General features: G+C 35.7%; 1 protein-coding gene across 23 annotated transcripts in view; it reads right to left on the reverse strand.

The window, feature by feature from the left end:
* The window catches only part of GTDC1 (glycosyltransferase like domain containing 1), a 401,838-nt gene that overhangs the window by 276,766 nt on the left and 102,906 nt on the right, over window positions 1-22,166 (reverse strand). For 15 of the 23 annotated variants that reach the window (XR_006712843.1, XR_006712842.1, XM_045479710.1 and 12 more), the window contains one exon: window positions 2,344-2,408. The exons of the other annotated variants lie outside the window; for them this stretch is intronic. The gene's annotated coding sequence lies outside the window, so the exon portion shown is untranslated. The remainder of the gene's footprint in view (window positions 1-2,343; window positions 2,409-22,166) is intronic. 23 annotated transcript variants of the gene reach the window in all.

Genomic DNA, 22,166 nt, shown 5'->3' on the forward strand with positions numbered 1-22,166 from the left:
CTACTTCGTATTCTATTCTGTCTGTCTCTCTCTCTCTCTCATAAATGAATAAGCATTAAATAAATAAATAATAAAACTAAAGACTTGGCAAAATTTTCATCACAGAGAGTTAGCTATCAAAGCAATTTTTTGGTTTAATAAAATGACTTTTGTTAATGTGCTCAGGGAAATAAAACTATGTGTGAATGTAAAAAAAGTCCACATACATTTCAAATTATATGCTATTTCCTGTAAGAGGTAAGGAAGAAACATCACTCTGTACATAAATACTACACTGTTTAAAAAATATTCCAGATTTTTTAATTTTCCTTTATGATTTAAGTAAACACCATTCATTATTTTTTTTGGTTTTTTTTTATTTTTTTTTAATATATGAAATTTATTGTCAAATTGGTTTCCACACAACACCCAGTGCTCATCCCAAAAGGTAAACACCATTCATTAAACAGAATATTGCTTTCCTTAATAATGTTGTTCCACAAAATTATTAGTCTCAACAACTCAATGATGCTTTTCATTAATAAAACTCTACTTCACCTTGCTCAATCAAAGCAATGCCTACTTAACATTGCATTTCAAAGCAAAAAGTCTCAGATGGTTCTCAAAGAAACAACTAGAGTGAAAAAAAGCTTAGTTCTTGATGTCTGAATCTTCCATTGAGCATTTTTGGAGAAAAATATACAAGTACATATTTCAGTTATCTACAGAATAAGAAGCGGTGTTCCTCGGTGTTAAAGACATGAACCTTGCGGCCACAGAGATACAAGTCTGAAGCTCAGCAATGTGCCTTAGAGCTGAGTGACTTGGGCAAGTTACCCAAGGCTGTAGGACTCAGTCTCGCCTTCTCTAAAATGGGAATAACAATACCAACCACAGAGGTGTGCTGTGAAGATAAAATTGAAGCATAGTAACTAACAGACAGTAATAAGATATTTTGCCCCTCCCAGTATTAGTACAAATCATCTTACTTAAGGGGAAAAGATATCTTTGAATTCTCCTACATTTTAAAATCAGTAATTTTCAATCACGGTCACCTCTCAACCAAGGACAGTGGGAAAGGTGGATACACATAAGCATTTGAAGTACAGTGAGTGTTACTCATTCATCAGCAGCAGCTTGTATTTCAAATAAGAATGTGAGAGCCCCACAGGTATTGTGGGAAGAAGTTAGCTCAGGGGCTGAGCTATGCAGAAGCTTGGTTTTTTTCAGGCCAGTTGGAGACTACCTCTAATAAATGCAATGTTCAATAAGATAAATTTAAGAAAATGGTAGTCATTAATCCTTCCAATAATGGAACCTTCTACAAAGTTAACCAAGAGAACAGTATAAGGCAATCTTGAAAATTATATCAAAGGTTCTAAGACAGACTAAAAGCAGTTAACATTAATTTGCTTACTAGATCATACCACATATATCTCTATCTAGGTTTATTTCCTCTGATTTAATCACACTAAGGTGTCTATGCCCTGTATATCCTTAAAAGGTTGTTGTAGGGGCGTGTGGGTGGATCAGTCGGTTAAGCGTCCGACTTCAGCTCAGGTCATGATCTCGCGGTTCGTGAGTTCAAGCCCCACATCAGGCTCTGTGCTGACAGCAGAGCCTGGAGCCTGTTTCAGATTCTGTGTCTCCCTCTCTCTCTGCCCCTCCCCCACTCACGCTATCTCTCTCTCTCTCTCTCTCTCTCTCTCTCTCTCTCTCTCTCAAATATAAATAAATATTAAAAACAAATTTTTAAGAGATAAAGGTTATTGTAAAAATGACCTGAGATATTTCCCCAAGTGATGGAATGTGATCTAAGCCACTCCAAAAAATATTTCACTCATATAACCTCAAAGAAAGCAACATCAATATTAGAAGGGAAAAAAGCTTTCTGTATTCTTCAGTCCTTTGCTCCTTTTCATGATTAATCTAGAGCACATATCATGCCATATATTTACAAATGTTTCTTATGGGTCTGAATCATGAGTTATCTGCAAATCATAAGCCAATGTGGAGGCAGTATGTGTAGGTGCCGCTAGAGATTCAAGACATTCAGTAAGCAGAACTGAACACCAAGCATGTGGGAGGTCGAAAAATAGAAAAGGGGAAAAAAAGATTATAGCTATAGTAGATTTCCACCCCTTTAATAGCTCAGTAAGAAGAGTGAAATGTACAGGTTTGAACTAGCATTTACTTGAGCATTTTTCTAGTGGCCAATGGGTGTGCCTGCATTTTGGGTATTTTTCTAGGGAGAGTAACTATGTCCTACCATCTCTGAAAACTATACTTAGTGGCTTTGATTCATGGAAATTTGTTCTGCTTGTTTTGTGGAGACAGACATATCCTGGCAGTTCCCCTACTTACTTCTATTGCAACTTTTGTGGCAAGAAGAAAATGTGTTCTTCCCTATAGTCTTCTTAAAGCACAACCTGGAAGAAAGATGATTCCCATTAGGTGCAAGCAAAAGAGAGGAAGCTGATTTTTAAATATAAGATTCAAACCAAATGTCATTTATAGCACATTAAAGAACAGTGCAAATACTCTTGCTGTGCTTGAGTTTTTAGAAAGCACTGCTTGAAACAAACGAGCATGAGGTTGGAAAAAAAAAAAAAAACTTTGTTAAAAAGAATTTTTGCTGTTATGCTGGAATTTGCTAAAAGATAAAGGGAGTACATTATTTGCTCATTTTAGCAACAGTCCCAGAAAACTGCAGGTGGTCACCCTGACAGCACAGATGCTCCCAAGCACAGGTGAACAGGTGGATACAGACATCAGGCACCACTACCAATGGCTCCTAGGGAGTGAACGCTGGGGAGCAGCATCCTCGACACTGAAAATGCTTCCTCCGAAGCGAGGAGAGGGTCTCCTTTACAGCCCGAGGCTGTGGCCAGGTGTTTGCCAAAACATTGTAGGTAAGCCTAGACACAGCCAAAGGTCTTACATAGGTGCCTGAGTGTTCATCCATCTGTTAAAGCATTATCACAAGCACCACCACAGAAAAGGAGTAAGGATATCAGAATTAGGGGTGTGGCATTTATTTCAAAGGAAAAACAACTAGAGAACTTCTCGTGTGAGGAACAAATACCGATCAGAAAGCCCATGTCCTTTCTGCATGACACTAGACTGTTAATATTTTATAATGTAAAGAAAAAAGTAAATGGCCAATCCATTCTTGCTCCCAAAAAGAACATACAAAGTGTGTCAGATAAATTTTTATCAACTTTTAAGTTTTTCTGCTTAACCCAGTGAGCTTCCGTTAAAAAAAAAAAAAAAAAAAAAAACTCATTTCTTCAGCATATTTTATTCCCCAATGATGCCAGATGAATGAGAATCTACTACACTATTAAAGCTTTATGAAAGTTTAATTCATTATCAATACTATGATTTAATGATACATGGCTAAATGCTACACATTAAATTGGCAATATAAATGAGTCAAAGTGATATCTATGACATAGGAATTTTAAACCACTTCAAATTCTATTTAAGATCACCAGAGGTCAAATGATCTATCGAAGAATTGTCTGCCTTTCTAAAAATTTATATTTACGATTAAAAGCAGACACATAGTGAAAAAAATCACAAAAATGTTTCATATGAACATTTTGACCAAAATGAAAAAGTGCCATTAGTGTCATCTCAATTAAAAACTAATAATGCATTGATAAGATCACCAAGAACAAAAGTAGCCTGAAACCAATGCTGTGAATATTTTTAAATTTTTATTAAAACTTTTTGTCACTGTACCTGCATTTATTTTAAGCTTGACCCAATTTCTTTATTCCCTGAGCCATTTTCAAGGTGAACTACATTTTAGTCTACCTCCTCTAGCAGTTACAACTGCTGCCATAGTTATTTTTTTTAACAGTAGACAGAAAGGAAATTTGCAATATGCCAATGATTTATTGAAAAAGATGTGCTAAGTATAAACACATCATGTGAATTTTTAAAACAAAACCTAAATCACATTAGAAACCCATAATTAGCCTTCATATGTGATGTCAATTCAGTTACTTATAATATTCAAATAATTTTCCAACCAAATACCAGGTAATAATTTTAAATCAGAGGAACTGTTGTATTAATAAATTCCACAGACACCTTACTGCTATTAGCTGTAGGAAGGTATGGTTTCAGTGATGATGGTTTAACGGTTTGAATCCCACACACATGAGAAATCGATTCCACAGGCTAATCCACACATGGCTTGATACCTTACACTTCAATCAGTTGCTCCAAATATATTTTCTATTTGGCTATACACAATATTTTTAAAAGTTCAGTTTGGCAGAGCAGAAACCAGTGAAGTGAAACACTAAATGCCGTAAGTTGGGGAAAATAAAATTTGAGTAGGACTTCCCAATAGGTCATCAGAGGTTTACCTGGTATTTTCTTACTGACCCTGTCCCTTCTGCACCTCCACCCACCAACTCCAACACGCTGGCTTCTATTTAAAAAGCCACAATAACCCAGCAGGGTAAAATAGGGCAGTACTGAGAAAAGTTAGTATTACCTTCCAGCCCACTCACTTATTTTAATGATTCATCAGGGAAACCCCGGTTGTTAAAATGTACCTGAAATTATCTTATTATATACTAAAAAATAAGCATAAAAAGATTTCTGCTTTGAAACCTGTCACTACCAACTCCCCTAACAGAACCTAATAAGGGTGAATATATAGCAAAAATACATTTTGCTAAAAAGAGTGTCCTCAAAGTATTACACTACAATCAAGTATCATATGGAGGGGTAGAGTGGGGGGAGGGGGGGACAGAAGTAAGCAGATCCTACAAAAAGTTATTTTTGAAAAGCTTTTCATAAAAATCAGGCATAGCAAATCCATCCTATCTCCTAGAACCTCAATGTAATCTCTGAATACTAAAAGACAATCTGGTATTAAATGCAGCGTAAAAACCCTGCAATCCTAAAACTGTAGGCCCTGGCAATATTCTACACAATTAAAGAAAGTTTGGCTAACAGTAAGGAATGAATCAGATTCCTGAACATTAGTGTGAATTAAAGATAATGCATGATGGAAACTGATCATTACTCCATTATTTGATAATGGGCATACAACCCAACATTTATCATAACTTGTGTACTACTGTGTGTACTTAAATAGCAGCATTAAAAATAAAAATCTTGGGTTCATGCTGAAAATGATGTCCCACTGTATTCATCCATTGTCCCACAGTGCTATGAGTGTTCCAATTTCTTCAGCTCCAACTTTAGTTTCCTGTTGTGGTCATGAAGAACTAAGGACTTATGCACCAAAACCAAGATTTGGTAAGAAGACTTAACATGCCATCTTATTTGTGACACAACTTGAAGTAATTTTCAAGTGCACTTTTCCAATTTTTTCATTTGCTAGGATCTTCTATACGTACTCTTTAAAAATTACAATCTGATATGCATATATGGCTATGTAATTTTCCCTAACAAATATCTTCATTCTTTCTCAATTTGGGATTTTACCTTTCTGTTTAGAACTGTCAGTCACTTATTCCATGACTTAAATTAATACAAAGTCTTGGTTATAACTGTATCAAAGGCAAATTCAACAACTACTTATTTGTACTGACACTAGGACATCATTCACTTGTTTTCAAATATGCATAATTTCCACAAATAGACGTGTATATATTACAAATTCACTACCTTACATTTTTGTGAAGTTATATTCCACATTGCACAACAAAGCTGTAACTATGAAATTTTTTGTGAGATGTTTACTGGTTTAATATCACTGACAAATAAAATCCTAATCCTCTTTCAATTTTCCATTGCTATTAAGTTCACGAAACATTTCAAACTATAAAAGTAGTAATGAATTAGTTCTCCTGAATACTAAAAATATTTTCAATTTGCCAACATTTTAAAATGTGGCAGTGTATTTATGAATGAGTAGAAACTTTTACACTAGAAAATCATCTCATCGCTCATTTGAACTATTCCATTGCCCTTCTAACTAGGCCTTCAGGCTGCCACATCATCTGGTTCCCATCACACCATTCTCCGTATTCCAGCCACAGGTAATATTCCAAAATGCAAATCTGATCATGAGGTGACATGCTAAAAAAACATCAACGTCTCTGTCACCAATGGATAAAGTCCAAGGCCCTAAATGTGGCACTGCTCACCTTGCTTTCCTGGCCTTTCCTTTCTCTTCACCACAGCCCTGCTTCTCCCTCTCCACTGGGATCTCTCTTCCCCCACTTACCCAGACCCTGCCTTGTTGCCTTACTGAGTGCTCACACTCTCCTAGTTAATTAACACTTCTGTGATTTCACACCTTTCTCCCTTTGCCATCAGACTCTTCATGTTCACCTCAGGAACTAGCCTTAAATTTCGGCTAAACTAAATCAAGCAGCGAGTATAGCAAAACACACTATATTCTCTTCCAAATACTGATTCTCTTTCCATACTGTCATAGAAATGAGAATTTATTAGATTTCTTTTCATGTAGATATGAGTTTATCTTAATCTACTTATACAAGAGAAGTAACAACGATAAAAGAAATGGTAGAAACACCACAAGTGATTGCATTCTGGGCCAACGCAAGTTTCATGGTCTAAAAGAATGAGTATCTGTGAGATCCGTGAATGTTGAAAATCACCTGCAGTTTTTTAATCTGCTTGGTCTATCATCATCTTAGTTGAATACTAGCAGTGGAAGCAGGATGAGAAGCCAATTCCCTCACCATAAATCTAGAGATCCCATTTCACATTGAGTAATTATACTTTTATTTAATGGGGAAGGAAAAAAAAAGGCATTTTTAAATACTTTCTGCCATCAACTATTCATTTTATAAAAGTCTGACAAGATGAATAATGTATTTGCTTTCTCAGGATGGCATTTCTCCAAGGCTTCCACCTTCCTGAAATGGGCTGCAAATCAGTCCAGTGGGAGAAAATTAGATTATCTGACCCATTCATATATGGATACCTAAGTAGGAAAGTCAAGGCGTACCACAGAATCCTAGGTAGAAGGAATGCGGGAGCCATTGACCAACAGCTTTTCTTTTATAGAAAAAGAAATGGAGAGTATTGAGCATCACAGAGTAAGGCACAGAGCAAGGGGTTAAGTCCAGGTCTTCTGACCCCATGGTCATTTATCTTCCCCATTATACTTCATTGCAGGTATCTGGTAGGATGTAAGTAAAAGGTGCATCCATTTTCTAGTCTTTGGAGTTTGGGGATTAAAAATCAATGTTTAAGAATTATAATATGTAAATGATATATATTGCAGTATTTTTTTATATGTGGGTGAAATATAAATGTCAGTATAAAATGATAAATATATGTATCGCATATTATATTTAATCATAACTCCCAATAATCTGTACATCTAGGATATCAATGCTATAAACCACACGATATGGTTATATAGAATACCATATAGTTAGAGTGATAAAACTCAAAACTTTTGTTCTAATCTCTTATAACTCCTTCCAGAGTCCTGCATAATCATCCTTTCCCTAATCCCACAACTTTTATCCCTCATGCCCCAGCTCCAGACTAAGGCCTTTTTGATAGGGCGGTAGACCTTAATGACGAGGAAGGAAGACAATATCCGAGATTCACATGACAGGAGGGTTTGAAACAGGAGGCGAAGAGGTCAGCCATATAGATGCACTCAGTTTATTTCATAATTTACTACTGTCACCATCAGACAAAGTCTGAGTCTCCCCGATATAACAATCTGTAGTACTTCTTTGTACTTAACACTTGTAGGATGTATTTATACGAGTGACCACATAATATCTGTATCCCTACTGGATATTAAGTTCCAAAAGGACAGTGACCAGGTCTGCTTGCTTACCACTATATCTCAGCACTTAGCAAACAGAAAGCGTTCAACACTCTCTTTGAGTCCATAAACCATAAAACTCTTTAGCGATTGCCTTGACAATTTCTTCTGAACTCATCCAAGACCTTTATTATTATCAACTACAAATAATCACCCCTTCCTACCACTAATTACTACTTACAGAGAGAACTTGACGCACACATTCTATCACCACCTAAAATATAACAGGTGGCATCTTATTGTATTCAAAATGTCACACCTCATTCTAAAGAAAAATAGTTCTGCCCCAGCAGCCCTACCCAGGGATTTAGAAGCCAAGTTTCATGCCATGGGCATCTATTCTCTCCGACCTTTCTAGACTCCATAAGAATATTTAACACAAGGACAGTCAAGTCTATGACCTAGAAGGATCCAATTGGTTTAATCATTAGACTGGCATTTCTTTCTTGGTCAGAAGCATTATCTTGTTACCCTACATTGGCTTCTATGACAAATTTTAACTCAGACTTGGATTGTGTAAGATAATTATAAATATACATACCAAATGAGTTTAAAATAAAATGACTAACAGATTCTTAACTATACTGGCGCTAGAGAGTCTCGCTCTAACATCTTTTAAGAACTTAATCCATCTTAACTAAATAAAAAATTGTTGAGAAGTTTCCCTCTCCAAGTGGGAGGCACATATCACATTTTCAGTTAATTTTGAAACAGAAATAGCAGAGTTACTCTAACACACAAACATTCTCAACGTCCTATTTGAAGTACTGCAACCCAAGCAAACATGGGTGGCATTCCCTTGATGGGTTGAAACAAATGTCACCAAGTATAAAGTTCTGGATTTACTCACTTCCAGAGAAAAATGAAAAGGACATAATCTCAAAACTCAATCTATTTATCAGTGAGAGAAATCAACTTGCAAGAAATACAAAATCCTAACAGCTCAGGAGGCAAAAGAATATCAGGTAGACACATGGAAGAAGAAAAAGAAATTTCCATAGAGGCCTGAAAGCCTAGAAATAGATATTCTTAAAAGTATCAATGTTAGACACCTTTAATATTCACTTTATATTATTGAAAGTCACCCTGCAGTGACAGACTTATTTAAATGGTCTTGGGAAATGTGAGGTGAGGTCAGTATCAGAATCTATTTATAAATAAGTAAGTAAATAAATAAAGGACATTAACTCTAATGTCCTTTAAGGTCCAAATCAATAAAACTATGCTTTAAAGATGTATCAATTAAAATGTTTAGTGACACTTCTCTCACCTCCAAAGTTCCATCTAATTATCATAATTTATTTATTAGAGGTAGGACTAGTTAAAAGTGTATTTTCTTCTACTTATGTACTACAGCAGATCTTTTCTAGCTGCCATATCCTTGAGAAGAATCTTTTGATTTGCCAGTGGTCTAAGTCATTTGCTCATGGTTTAAGAAGCCAACACTGGAAAAACTGGATAGATTCTAGAGATCGTTAATGATAAATTTTAAAAAGCCCAGAAACCCAGTTTAGACCAGGGCTGAGTAAATCTGGGGCTAAGAGATGTGGTAATGAGAGCTGTATCACTATTTTTAAGTATCACAAGGGGCATATTATTAGCTACCCACTATTATAAGAAAAAGAGTCAGTCTGATAATAATAGACTGGAATTTCTAAATCCTGAAAATATTTAGGATTGAGACTGTTGAGTAAAGAATAGGCATACAGAGACAACAGTGTATAATTTCTAGAAGGTCTACTATAGGTCTTTCTACAGAGGAAGCACAGGCTTGCCCCTATCATCTGACACACAAGTTTCCACTGACTAAAAGATAAGTAGCAACAGCTCAAAGTTTCCTGATTGGAGCAAGCACTATGACTTTTATCTATTTAGTGGCCTTGTCTGTCACTATTATCTCTTTATCAGCTGGTTTTTCAAGGAGACATTCCAATGACATAAATATTTTGTCTAATGAAGTTGAGACCCTACAGTACAGAATATTCTTTGCCAACTACCCAAAGCCATACTCTGCATCCTCATCACCTCTTAAGGAAGTAATTTCACATTGTGCAAACAGAGTGTTCAGACAGAGTAAAGTTGCTTAGGAGTTAATTAATTCCCCCTTGCATCTCTATCCGGCATGTATATGCACCGTATCTGGGACCATACGTCTCTCTACTGGATTAATTAGCATTTGCAGTTAACAAACAGCCTGAATCACTGTAGAGAGAGATTGTAACTTAAAACTCATAAAACTAGGTATATACTTTCTTGCATTTCATATAGCAGTTGTTCTACTGATCTTAGCAGAACTGAAGTTAAAAAAATATTGTTCACCCTCATCATTCCTCTTGCTCAATGTTTTAACGTCCCTTTCTCCTGCCTTGTGTCCAAACTATACTTGCCAGAATTAAATTGAAGATATTGGATAACCCCCTGCACACTGTTCAGAGTAAACGTCTGCCAGGCACAATGTGTCACCTCTCCCAGGAGTACTTGTATGTTACAAGGGGACAACAGGTGATGGCAAAATTTCAGCCATCTGCAGAATAGATAAGAATCGTTCGTGAATTAAAAAGACACTTCTCGGGGCACCTGGGTGGCTCAGTCGGTTAAGCATCCGACTCTTGGTTTTGGCTCAGGTCATGATCTCACCGTTTTATGAGTTCAAACCCCACATCCGGCTCCAAGCTGACAGTGCAGAGCCTGCTTGGGCTTCTCCGTCTCCCTTTCTCTCTCTGCCTCTGCCCCATTTGTGCTGTCTCTGTCTCTCTCAAAATAAATAAAGAAACTTAAAAAAAAAAAAAAAGACACTTCTCAAGGCCGGAAGGCTGCTACCTACTCTATCAATGCGTGAGGCTGTATCTGCTTTAAAGTATTAAAATGTCTTATCACATCTGAACGTAATACAAAAATCTTGAAAACTGCGATCTTTGGATTCAACAGTACCACTTCTTCTGAGAATTAACACTGGAAATTATGAAGAATCTTTACTGAAGTCTTTGCCTCAAATTGCAAGCAATGAAAATATCCAACAAAAAGAAATTTCATAATTAAATGATTAATGATCAAAAATCATAATAAAAAGAACATGGAAAAATGTTTCTACCATTGCATGATTGCAAGTTATGAGTATATAAAAATATATGATGAAATGAAATAGAAACACAAGAGAGACTACACGTGAACACAGGTAGGCATAAATAATCATTTATGGTAGAACTGTGAGCCGTTTTGAATTTCTCTTTGTGTTTCATTTTATTCTTCAAGTTATCTTCACTGAATATATTTCAACTTGCAATTAAAAGAAACTATAAATTTTTTCTAACTTTAGGAAGGAGGCCAAATTGTTTGAAATAACAAACTACTTCCCAATTACTGAAGGCTTACTCCCCTCCAGGAGCTTGCCAGCGGTTTTCAAATTATTCTATTACTATTGCTATAAAGAAACTTATTAAAAATCAAATCAGCAAGGGTTAAACTAATGGGGCTACAGCTATTCATAAACACTATTAATTTGGTTTTGCAAATACTGCTTGTCTAATGTGTGAAATAAAAGTAATACTCAGTTTTTTTAAAAGTACTTGAATTATTAAATAATTGTAAACAGATCAAGATCTTTATTTATCAGTAAGGAATGTGGAGCTGCACTCTGACAGAGAATATTAGAAACTAAAATACTATTTGGCATTTACAGTTTGAATAGGGACAGATATAGTACAGACTCAGAGTTTTAAAGTTCAAGTAAAGTGTCAAAATTAATCCGTGCCTTAAATAATTAGATTTGTGTCTTGAACTAAGGGGGAAATATTTAATAAAGGGGCATAAAATTGAAAAGAACTTCTAGTTTCACACTTAATTTCCAAAATGTATTAAAAAAACAGCAACATGCTATTGAGTAATCATCCATATGTATTAAACACGTTAAAGGAGGGACTGATTGCATAGTCAACTACTACAGACACAGTCTTGCAATTTTAAAAGACTGCCTCCTTTCATAATCGCTCATATTTTTCCTATATTTATATACATGCAATAGTTGAATGGATACTCAATATACATTAACCCAACAGCAACTCAGACTTAGTAGAGAAATAGTTTTAAATGGAACCCCCAGGTCCTAGTACTTTTTACAATTTAAATGCTATGAAAACATGAAACATATTTCAAGTAATAAGAAAGTATTATTCCTGGAATTGTTTTCCAGTGCAACAATTTCATCATAGTTCATCTTTAAAACCATCTATCCTGAAAATTTTAACTTAGAAATCTAGAAGGAAAAAGAAAAAAAAAAAAAAACCCTGCCATTAAAAGTATACAAATAATTAAGAATTAACCGCCACAAAACACAAAAGTACTAATAAAAATATGAAACTGACGGGGCGCCTGGGTGGCGCAGTCGGTTGGGCGTCCGACTTCAGCCAGGTCACGATCTCGCGGTCTGTGAGTTCGAGCCCCGCATCAGGCTCTGGGCTGATGGCTCAGAGCCTGGAGCCTGTTTCCGATTCTGTGTCTCCCTCTCTCTCTGTCCCTCCCTTGCTCACGCTCTGTCTCTCTCTCTCTCAAAATAAATAAAGATTTAAAAAAAAAAAAAAAATATGAAACTGCGAAAATGAGGGCCAAGCTTATCATTTTGTCTATTTTTAAAGGGACACTAAGAATATAGCGATCAACCTGTAACTTTCCACATTTTAAAATTAGCACCAACTTGATATGAAAAAGAAACCCTAATCTCAGGAAAGCACCATGTGGCATTTTTTAACTTTATGACCACTATGTTGACTCTCTGTCCCAGAGCAGATCACCTCCAGCATTAGTACTCTGACCTTACAGAAAAGTGACAGATAAAGTTTATGGTGAGAAAAAATGAGTTTTTATGGGTTTCCAAAAGGGAATTCTTATGACACTAAAAGCCATATAATAATATTGATTTGATAACCAACTTTTTTACAGCCAAATTACAGACTTAAGATTTCTGGAAAAATATCCAAGTGAATTTGCAGTAAAATACGATAAAATAGAGGTTTGGGCTCATGACTGGCAGTCTAGGATCTCTTTCCAAACTTTAAATATACATATAAAATGATTTTTTAAACCAAATCTTTAAAGTTTTCAGTGTCTCAAGATTTACCTTTTATGTTGGAACTGACTGACCCCTCCTCCTGACATTGATCAGGAAGCTGTAAGCGCTCAACTTTCTGGGAAAATAATTTCCATGCCTGTTTCTAGTTTTTTTCTGTCTTAAAGGCAAATGTACAATGTACAGAAACAAGGATTATTTTCTTGTAAAATCACCCTCAAAAATCAATTAGAATATTCAAAATATTCCATTCTCACAAATGAAAATAAGTTGCTTGCTGAAATGACAGTCTTCCATTTCACTGCCTTAAAAATTAAGCTGGCATGGATAATAAAAGTGTTTTCTGACTGGATATGCTTGGCATTCAAATATTTTTAAAACAAAAACTAATCCATAATTAGATTTCACAGGCGCAATCTATAGAAAACAGAATTTGTTTTTGTTTTCTGAGAGCAATACTAATGATTTGATATTATAAAAGTTATAACAACAATGCCATTGCTTGCATGAAGCTGTAAACAAACTGGCACACTTGTGTTTATTATCCTTTTCAGTCTGATCTTTACCATTCATTCATTCCTTTGGCAAATATTTATCGTGCCCACTATGCGCCCAGCATTGTTCCAGGTGCTTGTGGGTAAATTAGGTGACAAAACAAATGTTCCTGTTATCACAGGAAACTGCTTTCTAATTGGAGTAAAAAGACAATCATCAAGTAAATGTAGCTCAGAGGGTACAGGTGCTATTGAAAAAAAAAAAAACAAAAACAAGCACAAGGTAATGAAGGATCCGGTTGCCGAGGCCTGGGGCTGGGAAAGGGTGGTATTTTATATTGGGTTGTCAGAGGACACCTCCCCGATGAAATGGCATCTAAACAGAAACCATAAGAGTGGGGGTTGCTAAACAGATCTGGATCTAAAGCCTTCCGGGCAGCAGGCACAGCAAGATCCTGAGATGGAACATGCTTGGCATGTACGGAGAGTAAGAAGGTCTGTGTGACTGGAAAGCATAAACGAATGTGCTTTATTCAGCATTCACTGAATGACTGCATTCTAAAAGTTATGCTAAGTGTTTTTGATATCAAGATGACCCAAATATAGTTTCTGGCCTCAGACCTGGATATAATTACAATACAGAGTGATAAATGTTATAAAACATTTCAGCTGGGTCTCAAAGAGAGACCAAAATCGAGTTCTACTTCAAGACGAAGAACCAAGAGCCCAGAAAGAAAGTACTAAGGGCCAAGACCCCCACTCTAAAGAGGAGTTGAAGAAATGTGCAGATAACTCTTGGCTCCCTTAACAACCATTCAACCCTTTTTTTTCTCCTTTTACTTTCTTCTCGAATTCAGGCTGAAATACTTGATCTCCCAGGTGTGAGGACAGGTGGCATGTTCTAGAGTATTCCAAAATGATGTAGGTGGAAAGGAGGCTCAAAACTGAAAGCGCCCTCTACTGGGAGCCAGGATACTGCTGTACAACTCGACAAATCAACAACCCACGGTGCTTTTGGCTGACTCACCCCAGACCCCTGATATCAGGTCTTCCTTCCAAGCCCTTGAGCCACCAGCCTCCCTCATCTTCTTCAACCTCAAGTAGGCATCAGCTTCTGACTGTCCTCCCTCCCTGCCGCTACATTTAATGTTTCCATTTTTCTGAAACTTAATGTCAGCCCTCCACTCAAACACCTCTGATTTTTTCTACAGAAGAAAGAGAAAATAATCCTTAGCAAGACATAAGACCCTTGACAATTTGGTGCCAAGCTCCCTTTCAGCTTTGATTCCTGTCACTCTCACAGACACACCATTACCTGAACACAATTTTTAGAACATTCCATACACATTTCCACCTCCAAGCACTGTTAGTGCGTTCTTCTTCCTAGAATCCATTCACTTTTACCACCTGTCAAATTCCTACACAGGGTTCAAGACTCCATTCAAATTCCATCTCATCTGCAAAAGCTTAAGTCAATTGCTCACCTATATTCAGCCAGTCAGAAGCAATTACTCCTTCCTCTGTGGTACCACCAAACTTGGCTTATACCCCAATTAGAGCAGTTACCACAATCCCACCTGGACAACAGTTACACAGTATATATGTGTCTGGTCAACCAGATTTCAATTCCATGGCAGCAAAGTCTATGCACAACTTATGTTTATATCTATTCATTATCCAGCAAAGTGCCTTACACACAATAGGCACTCAACTAACATACTCTCGAATTCTCCTCCATAGGCTACAATAAGTTCTCACTTTATGAGAAAGGGAAAAAAGAGATTTCTAGATAAAAATTAGAGCAGCATCATAAACTGAATTGTCCAGGCATTACCACTGTATTTAACTATTCAAGTAAGTTATGAACCATAGCAGATATTATTGAATAAGAAGATAAAGACAACACAAAATTAATTATGGGTGCTCATTAGGCAGAAAAATAAAGAGGAATGGGGAAATGTAAAGCCTAAAGGTACCTGTATTAGGAAGCATTACCAAGGGATACTAAAACAATTCATTTAACAAAGTTTTAGGTCCTGTTAAGTGCCAGATACTATAGTGATCACTGAGAATATAAAGGTGAAAAAGGACTGAACACGCTGTTTTAAGTGCAAAGTGTTGGCCCCAAAAGTAGGACCAAAAGAGCAGCTTAAAGGCCAAAACAGACAATCAATACCCAATTCTGAGTCCAAATCTAGGAAACTATCTTGCCTAAATTGTGATTATGTAGGAACTCTCTCCAGAACTGCTTCTGAATGTTAAAAGGGCTTCCTTTATTTTCAGTGACTATAAACTGCTCAGATAGAAAATTTAAGTTCCAGATACTTGAATACATTCCCTGCTTTGAGATAAGTTCTATCCATGCACAGGTTGTTTTAGTAATTAAGGTACCAACAACCCTGCCAGGATGAATGAAAAGGGAGGAATTTATTAAAATGGTGCTATATAGGGAATGTTGCATGGGAGACAGTGGATAGTTGATTTCTTTGTCCTCTGAGGCCAAAATAACAGAAACAGAACGGAAATACAACAAAAGGAATTTCAGTTAGACATTGGACAAGTTGTGAGGCACTGATTCACCCTATCAAGTTACACTCAGCCATTTCTTCTGCAGATTTTGAATGAAGAGGTAGCCTGCTTTCCTCTAAGACAGATTAAGCAAAGCAAGCAGATGTAAAGATGACTTCTTAGTGTTTCTTTTAGACATATTCTTCAATTGTACATTACTATTTGTATGTGGATTAAAAAAATATGAAGCTGTCACTCTAAGAATTAAAACCATTAATTAAAATGCCACCTAGGATAAAATGTGACACAGTAGGCTCTTTGCCATGAGGCTACCAAGGCTATAACAACTCCTTCCTGTAAATCAACATCAATAATATAAGTTATCAAATTTCCTACCATATTGATAAGTTCAAATCGCTTACTTCTTCAAAAACTGAGATCTTAATATATGACAAATGCAAGATATCCTTGTTTAAACAATAGTCTATGCAAATGGTTAAAAGGAAATTATATTTTTATTTACTCATGGAATAATGTACTCCAGCAAAAGCATTGGTACTAAGTCATTTTGAGGATTCTCCTATAACCTTTGTAACTAAGTACCTTCCACTCAAAACAACTTTGCAACTTTGATTTTCCCTTAGCAGTAACAGACAAATCAATAAAATGTAGTCCACAACCCCTCACAAATTAAAACTACCACTATATCCCTTATAGGCATAAATGATTTACACCAATAATATTACAAATATAATATATTTCCTAATGCTCATCCATCCATTCATTCAACAAGTGTTGAGCGAATACCCACATCTAGGCACTGTGGTAAGTGTAAAGACACCAAGGTGACCCAGTTACAGTTCCTGTTGTCAGACACAGAAATAACATTACAAAACCAAAACATATGTACTTATGTCAAAAGGGAACCAACAAGTTACTATATACACCAAGTACCCAGAAAGTTCAAAGGTCCACGCAACTCATCATACAAAAGAATTGAGAATTATGGCAGAGAACTCGGAGAGCTCACTCAACCTTCATTCCCATTCTCCTTTTCCCTGTCTTCCTCCAAAATAGAAACAAGATGGCTAAAAACTTTTGATCTCATTCTAGAAGTACTTATGTGACAGACGTTTGGCCAAGGAGATGTCCCCCATGAGCAGACATCCCTTTCTTTCTTTCTTTTTTCTTAGACATCCCTTTCTTAAAAAAAAAAAAAAAAAAAAGAGGCGGCTCCCCATGAGGAAAGCGCTTCTGAGAATCCTTCACTTTTCTTCCTGCTTGAAGGTAAGCACAATTTCTGGAGGAACAAAAGTCATTTGTGTAATAAAAGGCAAGTTACATGCTAAGGATGTGGGAAAACGAGATGCTACCTGGGTCCCTGATGGCATCAGCTATCTGTGAATTAACTGCCTCCAGACTTCTTATGAGACAAATAAAACCCTTCCTCATTTCAGTCAGAGTCAGTAAGATTTTCTACTCTCTGGAGCCAGAGGCATTCTTACCATTAAAAAGGAAGCTGCAGCAAAGAGTAAGGATTTGAGTTAAACTATCTATGGCTCCCCCTTCCTCAGCTTATGCTATGATCTAGTTCTTCCCAGCTAGAAAAAATAAAAACAATTTTGAATTTACATTTCTACAATTGTCCTACAATTTTCAGTAATGTGGATTATGTAAATAAGCATGTTCTAATTCTTCCACAGAAATCTATTTGTTGCATAGTCATTACAAGATTTTTATTTCCCTTCTTAACTGATCCTCAAATCTATAAAGTGACATTTTTTATGGTGTGGTATATATATCATCCACAAATGCAATATACACATAGAAGCAAATAGCCAAAGATTAGGAATGGAGTAAGGAAGGAGAATGAAAAGAGAGAAGGAACAAGGAACCTAGTTTATTTCACAGTGTAAACTATGTTTTCAATTGTGCGAGCACTTTAGAAAGCACCTTCTGAATAAATGAAAGACCACAAGATAACAGTATTTTTTTTTAATAGGAAAGACTTCCTCTGCAAATCGAAATCAGTTTCTCTGTTTTTAAAAATTTTTCAAACTTAAAAAAATATATATCCCAAATATATTTGGGGTCTAATTTACCACTACCATTATTAAATTATTATGCTATTCCACTTCTCTCTAGTAAGCTCCTTAAGGTAATAGTCTGTATAAGTTTCTGTTGGACACATTTTGAATGTGTACCATTCTTGGAATAGTTTCTTAGAGTGCTGGAAAGATTCATTCATTTCAATCACCATCACTCCATAAGCCACATATACTTTTTCTGCCTTTTTTGTTCAAATATATTTCACTGTGGCCATTCAAAGGAAAATTACACATTCCAATAACATTTGAGTTCCTCTCAGTTACCCTTTCAGTGGTTCAGGGTAATGATAGAGTAAAGAATCGTGCTCTTCACAGGCTCTCCTTTTTTTTTCCCCTCATTTGGTAGAATTTCAGCTTCAACTCTCTTGTGCCAAAAAGCAATGGATAATGTCTAATGCTCCTCTCTAACAGTAGCTTACTTTAGAGGGAAGGGGAGTGAGAGTCAGGAGAAATCATCTCATTCCCAGCTTTTAAAGAGTCTTAGCATATGGGATAAGCAATCTCTTATCCCATTTTCCTAAAATAGAATTATGGAACCATAATAGGTCAAGTTGGGGGTGGGGGAAAGGAATTAGAAAGTTTTCAATAATCTGAGTAGGGGTAACAGTTAAAGGGTGAAATAATTGAAAGTTCTAGCCCTAAATTCTCACTGAAATCAATTTTAAAAAAAAAACCCTATATATTCATAAAACCTGGGACTTATATATATTTTTGGCACTGTTCCTAGGTAGAAGCTTCCTCTGTAAAACAGATAAAAGCTATATTCTCTTCTTCATGAGACTGCAAGAATAAAATAAATAAGGATAATAAGTATAGTCAGAGAACATAAATTCCTTCATTTTAAAACCAGCATTCAAAGGCAATCCTGGTCAATCCATATGAACTCAAAAGCATATTCAGAGAATGACAAGTCTCCTTTGTTTATATCATCTCAACTTCAATTTCATCTGCAGTTATCTCCTTTAAAACAAGTATTTCTAGGCCCTTACATGATATCAAGTCCTTTTTCTGAGGCCCATTTTTATTTGGTTATCTTTTTAGGTGCACTAAAGATTGAGTTTACAATAAACTGAACAGACAGCGTACAAAAGGCTTTTAGAACTATACCATATGGTCCAGGGAAGGGAACAATCTGGACGATCCCCATTTCAATCTGCAAGCTTGTCCACCTCTATAACACATTATACCACTGTAATAAAATATTAAGATGGAAACGTAAAAGCGAAAATAGTCTATCTTTAGCATTACCAGGCAACCACACTTCTGAGCATTTACTGATAAACTTAATAAACATTTACTTTAATTTATATTCTGGAATTTTGGTATGCAACACCAGGCATAGAAACCTAGGCCACTATTCACTAGAAACAATATTTCGGCAGGGATATGTGTGGGTATTCAACTTATGCTTCAGAAATTTGGAAGGAAAAAGAAAACAAAACACTTTTACAGGGGGCATATTGGCAGGGGCTGATGTAACAGATGACACATTCTTGGAAATCAAATAAAAGCAATAGGGAAATACCCATGGCTGCCTGGTGAAGGCCTAATCACATGGACACAGCTGGAACCAATGTAGATCATTCATTAATAAAACTGTATTGTAGTAGCCACTTTTTGATGCATTTCAATTGCTGCTGTAGCCAAATCTCTGAATTTCTTTGTTTGCTTTTTTGTTGAATTTCTTTGTTTTAATGGGAAATATGAGAAGACTGGGGGGGGGGGGGAACCACCCTGCTTTCATGCTAAAAATGAGACTAGCTCAGAAAGCTAAATGTCACTTTACCTTGCAATGTACTTACACTATCAGCAGCTTAAAATATGCAGCGCAAACCTGAAAGGGGGAACTCATATGGTACTATGGATAAAAAGTGAGCAGTGTGAGATGCCACGGAAAACATATGAAATACTTGTGACAGTATTCTACAGAATGATAATATGTCAGGCAGGGGGAATTAAAATGTATCAAAAATTAGAGGAAGAACCAAACAACCGAATTAACACACACGCGTTCTTGTAATACTCTCTAACAAAATTTAACACTGAAGTCTGTACCATACGTGTACGGGAAGATTACTAATATCTTTGACCACATAAATTCAGAAATCCACATCTGTTATTATAGGTTACCAATATTTCACATCAAACAAAATATTCAAGCCACCTACCCTGGAGTAACGTTTAAAACCTGAAGTGATACTCAAATGAAACAAAACACTACTCATAATTATAAACATGGTATCTAATACAATAACATAAAATCCTGGTTAAAATAATGATTTTCGTATTTATCCAACTTTGCTGACATCCCTCAATAAAGCTCTTTTTCCAGGTTGCTACAAATATGATTAAGTTACTAAACAGTAATTCCTGCAAACCATATAATGTCAAACCATAAAGATACAGCTTTGATATATGTTCTGCATTAAACAAAACTGTAGAATTTATTACCTACAAAAAGGAAAAACTCAATAGTATTTACAAAAAAAAAAAAAAAAAACTCTGCTCAAACACTCAAACATTACGGGTCTTAAATATATTGTACTATGCCCCTGTGTATAGTTAGAATAAACAAATAAATACAACAATTCGTGTTGCAATTCCTAAGTCACTGAAAGATATGTTCCTACCACAGAAAAGACAAAGGGCTTAATTGCAAATCAAAATTATAGCACTGGAGAAAATGTATTTAAAGTGAATGCATAGTATTTAATATGCAATAAACATACAGGTGAACATAGAGAATAAGCTTTTGGTCTATACCACCACACCTGGGCACAGAGGACTCCAGACAGTCACGCACTTAACAGGACCAAGAAAAAAAAAGTTTCACTGGCTTTCCTTCTAAAAAATGTCATACGTCTAAAACGTAAAATGTTGACCTAAAGATTTAATTGATATAACTTAACAGGCATCTCACCCAGATTCATTTTAGCTACTCTACAGAAAAGGGCACTTAAATACAAGTCAAAAAAACAGCATTGGGGGGAATGGAGAATTGTAGCATTTATTAACATGTGCATTATACATATAAAGCAATGTGGGTACTTGTTTGTTTTGTGAAATTAATGAGCCAATATGTTGCTGAACCTGTCTTGAGATTGAGAGAAAATAACAGGTGAGTTTATTTAATGCATACTTCTCATATACCTGTTTTACAAATCCTTTCAATGATTTTAAAGCATTTTCTAAATTAAAAATAAATCTCTAGGGAAAAAAAAAACAACGCTTAGATTGTACAAGTTTATCTTAATGTATGCATAATAGGTCTATTTCCCAGTATATGTGGTATATAAAAATGTTTCACATTAATGATTCTAACAGCAACCATATTTACTTTCTTTTCGGTCACATTTGTTATACCATTAACAAAAATTCATGAATTTTTCCTCCCAAAGTAATTTTCTTATTGCCAAAAATCATTGACAAGTTTTTAAAATAAAAATCAGTCACAATAATATCAATCTCCTCTTTAGAAAACATATTCTGCCTATTTAACTATTCTTATCTTGATTGCAAAACACTAATTTTTAAAACAGAGCACTTGAAAGTCAGTCATTTGTTTTTGCTTAATACAACAGAAAACACATTTGCATTTTGAGGAACATTCTACGAAATTTCATAGAATGCTTGCTCATAGTGAAAACCTAGTCTCCTGCTCAAATCATCACTTAAAAATCATAATGCTACCTGTTCACACTCCTTGTAATAATAGGTCCCTAGCTAAAATTTAGAAAGAACTGGGAAACCTAAAAGCACTCTGCTTAACCTTGCATTTTCATTTCAAAGGAAAAAATTTTTAATGCACATCTTTATATTTAATGGAAGTTAACTTGCTTACCTAAACTTATCAGACATTCTAAAAATGAGTATTCAATTCACAAATGCTAAAAGCTGACCCTGAGTTTTAGACAAAAATAGAAAACAATGGCAGACTTTTGGGTTTCAACAAGGGCTACCTTGGCATAAAAATCCATTTAAAACCACCAAGTTATCTTCAAGAGTTTCCATTCAAATAAGAAGCTGCGAAGGAAGACAGGATTCCAATCAATCAAAAATACCATGTCAACAGGACCAAAGTTAGCAATATTCAGAAGGGTTTTCTGAAAAGCGTGGCAAAAATGCCAACTGTGAAGGAAATCTCTAAGAGCTAGAAAAGGGAGATTTAACACAAGCTTCCCTAAGGAACAATGCCATTTAGTAAA

The sequence above is a fragment of the Leopardus geoffroyi genome, chromosome C1, assembly GCF_018350155.1.
Source record: "Leopardus geoffroyi isolate Oge1 chromosome C1, O.geoffroyi_Oge1_pat1.0, whole genome shotgun sequence".
NCBI lineage: Eukaryota > Metazoa > Chordata > Mammalia > Carnivora > Felidae > Leopardus > Leopardus geoffroyi.